The 10,379-nt window shown below is 38.8% G+C and overlaps 1 long non-coding RNA gene across 1 annotated transcript in view; it reads left to right on the top strand.

Annotated features, from left to right (window-relative positions):
* The first annotated feature begins 2,921 nt into the window (after positions 1 to 2,921).
* LOC130611737 (uncharacterized) overlaps positions 2,922 to 10,379 on the top strand; it is a 31,132-nt gene continuing 23,674 nt past the window's right edge. Inside the window, exon 1 of the long non-coding RNA XR_008975295.1 lies at positions 2,922 to 3,248. This is a non-coding gene — a long non-coding RNA (uncharacterized LOC130611737). The remainder of the gene's footprint in view (positions 3,249 to 10,379) is intronic.

The raw sequence follows: 10,379 nt of genomic DNA, 5'->3' as shown, positions 1-10,379 counted from the left end.
ACAACAGCATAAATGTGATTCTATTTCCTCCTTCAGAGGAATATCTTTATTTCATGCAGGAGTAAAGATAAAATATTAAAAAAAAAAAAGTGGCATAGGAAAATTTTACTTGAACTTCAATTTGTGGCACAGCAGAGCTCTGCAGATCGCTGCATCCACCTGGATGATGACTTTTCCATTCCAGAACAATGTTATCATCTTTTAAAATTTAATAAAAGAAGAAAAGAAGAAAATCATGTATTTCCACAAGTACGGCCACTGAAAAAGCCCAGTTTCCTTTGGATTTAAATCTAGAATAATCTTGTATCTCAGAAGTTATGTATGCTGGCGGAAAGTAAGCTCCAAGTTTTGCACTGAAAACTTCGTCCTTTCATGCATACATTGGCCACAAAGATGTGGTTTAATGTTAGGATGTGACATCAGGTTATAGAATCACTTGGACTCACTGGGGATTGTAGCTACAGCTACGCTTCACTGCTCTTGGAATCTAAAGCAGTTCACATTGCTGCTGTATGCCCCTCATCAGATCTGTCCACCCAGGATTTCCTGGAATCCTGTAACCTGACATCCCTCAGCTGAGCTTCTTCCTGAGACTTCCTCCTCCCCAAGCTATCTGTTTTCACAAAGCTTTGAGAGCTTAGCTACCTTCCAAGCTTCTACCTGTTTGCAAAACGCGGCTGAACTATTTGGGGGGACACCTGCTGGCGGGTGGGAAGGATGGTGAAAAGGGGAAGGTCTGGCTCCACTCACACACATGAAAAATGCACTTAAAAAAAAAAAACAAAATCCAAAATAAAACTTTCCAACTAAGTTTCATGCATAATACATTACACAAAATCTGCAATGTGTATGCCAGAGAGGTAGAACATACTTTACCATATATTATCAGATAGCATGCAGAAACAAACAAATGCATTATTCATGGCAAACTGCAAAGATTAACGTGGCTCTAAATTCATATTGCTTTTTCTCATAGGTGTAAAGAGATTAGTTTGTTTAAATGCATGAAGTGCAGCTTCACAAAGTTTACTAAATAATTTTAACTACATCTTCGACATTGGAAGAGTCAAAATTTCCCCTTTCAATGGCTCCACACTAAACCTGTAAAAGTTTGCTGACCTAAACCAACAGAGAATGCTGTTTATATGCGCCTGAAAGACATAGCGGGTGATGAAATTCCTACACTTGTTTTCAGGCACAGGCACAGAAAATGCTTTTTAAACTATTGGTCATTATTTTTTTGTTTCACCTATAATACATAGTTATATGTTCTTATAGAGTACTGCAGACAAAAGAAACAAATGGATCAGGGCACAGACACTGAGGCGGTTAGATAAGGCATTATGACAATAAGCACTTTACTGCAAACACATAGATCTTTTAGTGTCCTTTTGACCTTACTAAATTTTCCCCAAGATCACAGTCATTAAATGCTCAAGGTGCAGCCCTAATGAAGCCCTTGGTGCTAGGCACTTTCAAGCCAGCTGTTCTATGCTGCCTCTGCACATCTGTACAGGTCAAAACTTTTGCAGCAGTTGATCAGATCCTGCATCTTAACTTTTGATCCCTGCAGACTTCTTCAAAGATAAGTCAAAGTCTTTGGGTGGCCAGCATGTTCCTGTGGCTGCAGGTAGCTGTTCAGAAATGTTGCTGTTCCAGTCCCTCATACAGATATTTCCAACCCTTGGACAGAGAGTTTTTTGTTATGCAACCTTCTTTGAAATATACACACTTTTGTTACATCAGTCGGGATCAGCTGATGTCTCTCTATATTGTGAATATCTAGCATCTTCAGTATATGTTCTACTTCTGTTAACCAAGACAAACACAAACAAGATATTCCTTGAAACTTCCAATGATGTATCCACAATCTTAATTCAAAAACAAAGTCTATTTTCTTTCTCTATATCAATCTTTTTTTTCCATTAGACATTTATTGTATGCAAGGACACTGGTCTGCAATGCTGTTAAGCTAACTTGAAGCTTCTAAATACTATTACAGGCACTTATTTTGATATCTTTTTCGTTTCATAATCCAAGGAAAATGCACAGTCTAATGCCACATAAACTGAATTCTAGCAGCCACTAAGATGTACCACCTTTCAAATTATAGTGAGATGTTTATCGGCCTCAGAGTTCTGCAGATTAACTTGTGCTTTAGTTCTGTTTTCACATACTCTGAAAGTCCAGAGAGCACTGGCATTAACACAGTTTGAATTTGAGCAGAGAAAGGTGAATCTCCCAATGAACTAAAAAAATGAGGGCAGCATGACTCCTTGTGAGCAGCTGCAACATCTGCATTTTGCTTTCAAGTGGCTTTTTCTCTCTTCAGTATACATTCTACAAGCTTGAAGTCTTCAGATCATTATCATGCCACAAAAATAATTATTATTATGGCTGAAACACCTATATGCAACACCAAAAGACACACCAGGACTTTTGCAGTGATAAGGTCTCCCCTGGGCCTCCTTTACTCCAAGCTAAATTTCTTCAACTCTCCCAGCCACTCCTTATAAGTCTTGTGCTCAAGGCCCTTTGCCAGCTTTGTTGCTACTCTCTGTACCTGCTCCAACACGTCAATGTCCATCTTGCAGTGAAAGCCCCAGAACTGAACACAGAATTTGAGGTGCAGCTTCAGCAGTGATGAGCACAGGGGGATGATCACTGCCTCGACCCTGCTGACCACAGTATTTCTGGTACAAGACAGGATGCTATCAGCTTTCCTGGCCACATAGGCCCACTGCTGGCTAATATTCAGTTGGCTGCCAACCAGCACCCACAGGTCCTTTTCTGCTAGGCAGCTTTCCAGCCAATCTTCCTCAAGGGTGGGGTTGTGAACTGCTTTGACAGAGTCCTGACAATTATCTGAAGGTTTAGATAAGTGGAACAGGATTCCCTTTTGTTTCATTTCACTCTTGTTTTAGGAGTAGATTTGTTGTGGTCCTGCAAAAGAATCCTTGGCATAGACTTAAAATAATCTTATGTGTGCCTAGAGATGGTTTTATCCCAAAATTTGAAGTTAAAAAGAAATTGGATCAATATACCTGCAACTTCTCTGTCAGGAACTGAATGGCAAGAACAAGGTTTAAATTTGAAAGATTTGCTAATAAGGTATTGATTAAAAACCCTGTCCATGTTGGAAAACATCCATGTTTTCCATGCTGGAAAAACTCAGTTAACTTTCTGATGCTCAAGAAACTAATCTAACATGAATTATCTGGCTTAACAAACCATATGATATTAAAAAGGTAAAAGGACACCACCAACAAGATAGGTAAGCATTCATCATCTTTGCATAGAAAAACACAGTATCTTGTACCAAAAATATGAGTTTTACAGTTCTGTGTCTTGGGGAGGCAACTGCTAAGGCCAGTTAATTCCTTTTCTTTCCTGCAAAAATGGCTACCGTGCTCTTGAGTAGCAAACCTAAGCTGTCTTGCCCTGCCTGGTTCACCACTTTTCCTTCAGCTGAAATAGTAGCTTCCACTAGGCATTGTCTGCTGCTGAATGCTCTAATTAACCTCTTCAGATTTGCTCATTTTAATTTTTAGCAAAACTACATGTTACATTGAAGACTACCACAGCATCCTCATTCACCTGAAACCCATCAGCACGTCTTCTGTTTCTTAGCTGACAATAAGCCCTTAAGTAGATTTTCATACTTCAATAGCTTAATTAAAGCTAGTTTTTAATTTTTCAAAGTGCTCTTTTTGTATTGCAGAGCTGGATGATATATAGGGTTAGTACAGCTGCTTCTTTCCATCAGGCACAGTTTCAGGACTGTACACATCTTCATCTTATTTGTTTCTTCTTTCTGGCAGTAAAAGCTTTTCTCATTTTGGTAACTTCTTTGTCCCCTGGAATACTGGTTTTGCTTTAACTTAAAGCCTTAGCCACCAATCTTTCACACCAAATATGTATACAAACAAACATTAAAATATTCAGAAACTCATCTGAATATCACTTTAAAAAGCACTTTATTCTGGTGCAATTTACCCACCTGAGGATATAATTATTCAATGGCTGGTAGATCAGCAAGTCCTCTAATCAGTGCATATCTTTTCAGAAGATGTACCAACTGGTGCAATTTTTTCAACATATGAAATATAAAAGTACATAAATGAGATTATGGGGGAAAAAAAAAACAGGGAGAGCAGACATTCAGCTTTTTGAAAAATACTGTGTAAAAAAACCTGCAACCAACCAATAAAACAAACAAAACAAAAAACCCCACCACATCATGGAGAAACGGCGAAATAAAGACTGCCAGAGTAGAATTTTGGCATTAAGGAATTGTGTCTGTGGTAGGGTCAGCTCTGAATGTAAGAAATACACAGGAGTGATAACTCTGAAGGGGAAGGAATTATTCTTAAGTAAAACATCTGTGATAAGTAAGTTGTGGGATATTGAAGGCTCTGCTGTTAACAAGAGCCAGACCCTGACGGCCACAGCTATGGCAAATAATAAACTAAATTCATGCCGCAAGAAAAAAATCTCTAATCTCACAAAAATCACATCAGAGCTTGCAGAATCACAACAAGGCAGGGAGACAAGAAAACAGAGGCTACACGTGTCCTGTTGTGGTGTACTTAATTCCCAAAAGGAAATGAAGGGTGTGGGGGATGAACCTTCAGTCCCAGAGTACTATGTAAGCCTCTCCCTGCATGGGTTTATTGCACCATAGACTGTAAAGTGTCTTTCCCGCATACACTCCTGCAAGGAGGACACAAGCACAGCACTGGTTTCCTTCCCTTACACTTACAGCAGTCAGCTACTTCTCTAGACAAAAAAGGGCAAAAATAGCGCACAGGCAAAGCTGCATCTAAGCACTGCCCTGTCCTCCCCATGACATGCTGCAAATTGCTCTAGGGCAGCTTGCAAGACTGTGGCATCCTTTGCCTGGGAGCTGAAGGCATTTCTTGCTGAATTTCCTGCCAGCAGGAGGAGGTTAAACCCCTGTGCAAGCCAAGCCACGGCTCCAGGCTCATGCATCTGTGGGCAGCCCAGACACCCCATTTGCCCACGTCTGGAGGGGTGCCAGGAGCTTTGGCAGCACATGCTGCCCAGCCAGGCCACCTTCTCTTCCTCTGGGGCAGGGTGGCAGCTGTCAGACAAGACATGCTGACTGGGAAATTAACAATTCACCTGCCAAAAGCGATAACTCAGCTGTGCTGTCCAGCAGCTACCGCTTTTGTCCTCTGCCAATACTATTAAGAGGAGCACAAACCGAAAGGGCCAGTGGCCTTGTTGGCATCACACTGACAGAAGTTTCTTATATGACTAAAGTTTTACACCACCTTTGAAAATTTAATAATTAGGTTGTTGTGTCAGCAGTTACGATAGGATGTGCAGAGTTACTGTGTAGGTGAGTCCCAATCTTAGATGAAGCTTTGCAACTTCAAAGTATTTTTACTTTTTTTTGAGCACTTCATTTTTTTTGTTTCCTCAGACCTCTTACTGCAGAAAGATGTTTTAAAAAGAAAACAAAACCCTAATGTTAGAACAATAGCTAGCCTTTGCTAGTAGCAACTCTTACTACATATTGTGCTGAATAGATCCTGAGCAATAGGATCTAGCAGGTACTTGAGCTTTCACGTGTAAGCAACTTAAGTAACAAGAATGTATTCCTCTGTTTAAACATGAACCTTTGGTTTAGTCTAGGGAAAAGCAGAATAATTTTTTTAAAAGGAGCTCAGAGAATTAGAGAGAATTTTTTCTTGGCTTAAGAGAAAATGTTAAACACAGTGAAGGAATGCATGGAGGCAGCAAAATGTGTGATGTACATATAGGTCAACAGTATTAAATAAAATCTAAAAAAGGAAAGGAGGAATAGAAGACATGCAGTGACAGCAGACAGAGTGTCTGGAGACTGCATCACAGCAGTGGTACCACCAGGAGACACAGAACTGGCACAGAATAGATTCATTGCACTTCAGGTTTCAGCCTGTCATCACTAGACGGGGGAAAGATCTTTTTCACTAAACACAATATATTAGAATCACAAGAAATAATATTCTTTGCAAGAACAGGGTGTGAGCTTCTTCACTTTAAATAAAATAAAATGAAAAATCTAGTGTCAAATCTGAGTTGCTAAATTAAGAAGCAAAATCTCCTTTGGGATATTAGTTATTGCCCATAAAAGATACAAGCTTAAAATATAGCATCCTGTGTCAGGTTACAAAATCACCTGAAATAGCAAGGCCATCTATGAAAGTGTAATTGTTTTGGAAAATAAATAAAGGAAAATAATAAAATAAAATAAAATAAAATAAAATAAAATAAAATAAAATAAAGGTGAGGTACATAAAGACTGGGGGCAAAATTTTGTGTTCTAGGTGATCACAGTAACTTCTCTTTCTGGAAAGGTGTGTTTTTCAGACTGGGAGTACCCATATGTCCATCAACTTAAAGGAGACTCAATAATCCTCGAAATCAAGCCACCAATGCCAGACGTCACACTCCAGTTCTTAATAATTCAGATCTTAAGTGTTAGACACTGAAGAGAACAAATAAACAAAGCAATAAACTGAAAGTAATCTGTGCTGTGAAATCTTCGTGAAGTACACTACATGTGTGATGCACAAGGTATAATACCACCCAAAACTCACACTTTTATTCATATATTGGAATAGATGTTGTACATACAGATTTCCTAGTTATTTCGTTGTGAGAAATCCCATTCTACCCAGGTCCCTGAAGAGTAGAATAGATTTCCACGCAAGCTAATTGTTTACTTGTTCTCTGTTACCTTTGCTTCTTCTGTGCAGATTGGACTGCTTCACTGAAAATGCCTAAAGTAGCCAAACAATTTAAAAATGCTTCAGAGATAACCTTTGTGTTCTGGGTAAAGGTAACCTACTGCTAACTTAAGGCAAGAAGGTTTTTTTACTGATTTTAAAAGCCTTCAACTCTATAGATAGATCTAAAAAGGCTAACAAGGTTTCTGCTACTGCATGTAAATCAGACTCGGTAGAAGGAGCTGTACCGAAGCTTTCTTCAAACAGTAGCATTTCTGTTAGCTGATTAATACTGGAAAAAACAAATCCTATCAAGCCTAAACCCAAAGAATCCTAGTATGGTAAACAGAACCAGAGAACTCAACAAGCTAAGATGACAATTTTTTGACTCTGTTCAGAGCCAGCCCTGGATTGCAAGAAGCTTTTGTATAAGATCTGCACAGCTCCCAGAACTATCAGAAATACCCCTGCATGAACTGAAAAGGAATAAGGGATGAGATGCAGTTCAGTGATTAACAACCCACATGCAGGTGACCAAAGAAGCTATTTGTAATGTGCGTTAGGTATTTAAACTCCCATCATTGCTGATGGAGACCTAGTCAATACAGTCAGTGGAGGTGCCTGCTTACATAGCTCTCTCATCTTTCATGAGATTAAGAACTCTCTGATCTTCATTGACTGTGCTGATTTCATCTCCATTGACTACAGCAGGAGCAGAGATACCTGGCTCACCCATGTCTCTCTACTTCTGTACCTCCATGGAACACCTCAGTGTAGGCCTTCCATTGGTAAGCAGAACCCAACCTGAAGTGTACACCCTTCAGCTATGAGATTTTGCTCCCAGATTGTGACACTGCAGCTGGACAAAGATGAAGCACTGATAAATAGAGTACTTACCGTCTACTCCCCATATCTAATCTTCATGTGTTCCCTAACTAACTTTTATTCTTCAGAGCTATCAGGCTGGTACTCTTCATGAACAACAGCACACTGACATTTTAAATAAGTCGTGATCCTTCCCTACATTGCCTGAAAATGTGAAGTGCTGTTGCATATGACAGAATAGGCACTTCTGTATGCCTCATAGCAAGGAGTCTTTGAAATCATGTAGTCCTTAAAGTGGGATTTCTCCACTTTTAAATGAGAAAACCTAGCAGGAGAACTTAAAAAGCATTTAGTACCCAGCCTCATCACCATCTGGTCAGATCTGATTATTATACAATTGAGCAATCTCCTGCTAGCTGCACCACAGGGGAATTTCTTAAAAGGCCTGCAGTTTACCATTTATAACTGTAGCAGGGAATAAGTGGAATCTATTACTAGCATTTTGTGCCAAAACCAGAGGTGCTTACTTTGGTTTAGAGACACTGATTATTCCACATCTAAACCAACAGATTTCTGCAGATTAAATAATTTACATAAAGAAAAACATCAGATTTGCAAAGTGTAATTAAGGCACTTGAACCAAACAGAGCATTTACACCAGTACTACAAATTGATCACAATGTGTGTGAAAATGGTTTCCTTTAAGAGAACAGATGTTTCATTATTAATGGGAGTTTCACACATAAAAAATTAAAATTTTTGGAAAACTACCTGTTCAGCCCCATATATTCAGAATGAATATTAGAAGCTGTTAGTTAAGCTCCACCCCATCAACATCAAAACTGATTTCTTGTCTGAAGCAGGGGACAAGAACACAAAAATAGAACAATACTTAATCATTAAGGTAAGAATACTGGTTCTAGTTGCTTTGGGAGAAAACAGCCATAGACTGGTATTTTCACACATGGATAAGTAAGAAAAAAATGTCGGTGAATATCATGAATCTGAAAAGAAACAGCCATTGGTTGTAGCACAGACCAAAACCAAGAAGCAAAATATAGCGTTAAAGAGCTGTGATCCCAAATTCACAGTGTAATAATAAACAGATATTATCTGCCCCAGAGAACTATTTATACCTTCACTTTAAATGAAGTATGGTTCATCTGGGTTTTGTTCTCTTGTGATAATTGTTTTAATAGATTCTGAGCTCTATGTTTTCGAGTTTAAGCTTTTGAAACTACATTTTGTTGTCACTTAGAATTACAGAATCTCACACATATCAGTAGTGGTTGTTCCTTTTCTGGCCAGAGAGAATCACCTGGGCTAAAGACACCAAGTTAACTTCTTGACCCCTCTCACTTCTAAAACCTTCTTAGCTAGAAGTGATTTTTGTTTATGGTTATGCAAATATCTTGCTTTTACGTGTCAAGTTCAGCATTTAATTTTCTCAAAGAGCCAAAACTCTGTCAATCAGATAAAATCCTGATTATTCTCTTCAGTTTCACAGAACTATGTTAAGCCCCAGAACACAAGGTAACTACAAACAGTATAGTGAAAACCAGTATATATTACTTCTTAATGGCTTACAGTTCACTTGCTAAAATGTCAAAAGCATGTAAACACAGAAACCTAAGTCAGAAACCTAAAAAAGTTGCTAAACATTGCAGGGGTTTTTGGTTTGGTTTTGTTTGGTTTTGCTATTTTGTTTGTTTGGGTTTTTTTGCCATTCCTACTAGTTATATGTTTCCTTGTAATGAAATGACCCAAATCTTCACATGGTCAGGCACATGTCCAGGCCAACAGTCACGTATGAATGGCATTAGTTAACTTCGGGGCATAGACTTCTACCATGGGAGCTGAATTCTGATACACTAAGAGCTGCAGAACAGCTGGACTCTATAGGCTTTCACAGACTCCATCTGCAAAGGCAGAAGAAATTACATGACTAGGAATGGTCATGACATCATTCATGTTTTTCCAGTTTAATATAATCCATTGACAGCTTGATATTTATTTCTTTTGGTTTTTTATTAACTCTCATACCAGAGGTCTACAAGTCAGTCTTGAAAGAACTAATTCCCATTAATGTCACTTGCTGATTCTGGTATGCTTTCAGGGCCATAGGCATCTGAAGAAGTAAGCAATACTAAGCACTGTCTCATTACTTCCTACGTTTTGCAACCTCAAACTAAAAATTCTCACATGCCAAAATACTTGGAATGCCTAGCATTGCATCATTAATACCTCAACTCATCCAAGTCTGACTTGTTTCCTCTTTTTTTCCCTGGAGACAACAGCAATAATCTTTCCTGTAAGAACAAAACCAAGATGATTCTGTAGCATAAGAGCCTAGGAATACCTGTTTCAGTATACTCTTCTCTCACAATGTGCCATATATCAGAGGGCAAGAATATGAGACACATAGTGCACCACTGTGGTGCTCCCCCTTCTTCCAGTGCTCTGTGACTGAAGGAATCACAACAGGTAACTTTGTATTTAATAGCATCTGGTAAATTACATTTTGCATGAGTTGGTCTCTGCCTCTTAATACACCTGAGCTTTCCTCATCCACATATAGGAAAAAGGGGATTAATGAAAAAACCCTTCCTTTTGTTCTTCCATATCTATTTGCTAATTTCATCTAATGTCTCTGACGATCGTATTACAGACTGAATAGCTTTTCCCTATTCAATTTTTCATGCAACTCAGTTATAGAACAAACCCAACAGGTTGTAATGTAATTGTAAGGCTAGATCTGAGGTCTTCTCAGAGTGAAAGAGCAAAATGAAGTGGGAAACTACATTTGCAGCCCCAGAC

Source organism: Pezoporus wallicus, unplaced genomic scaffold (genome assembly GCF_028554395.1).
Source record: "Pezoporus wallicus isolate ANWC-B61680 ecotype Strahan unplaced genomic scaffold, APGP_CSIRO_Pwel_v1 scaffold_2584, whole genome shotgun sequence".
Lineage (NCBI taxonomy): Eukaryota > Metazoa > Chordata > Aves > Psittaciformes > Psittacidae > Pezoporus > Pezoporus wallicus.
Note: the sequence above shows the minus strand (reverse complement) of the source record. Positions and strands in the feature narration are given on the sequence as shown.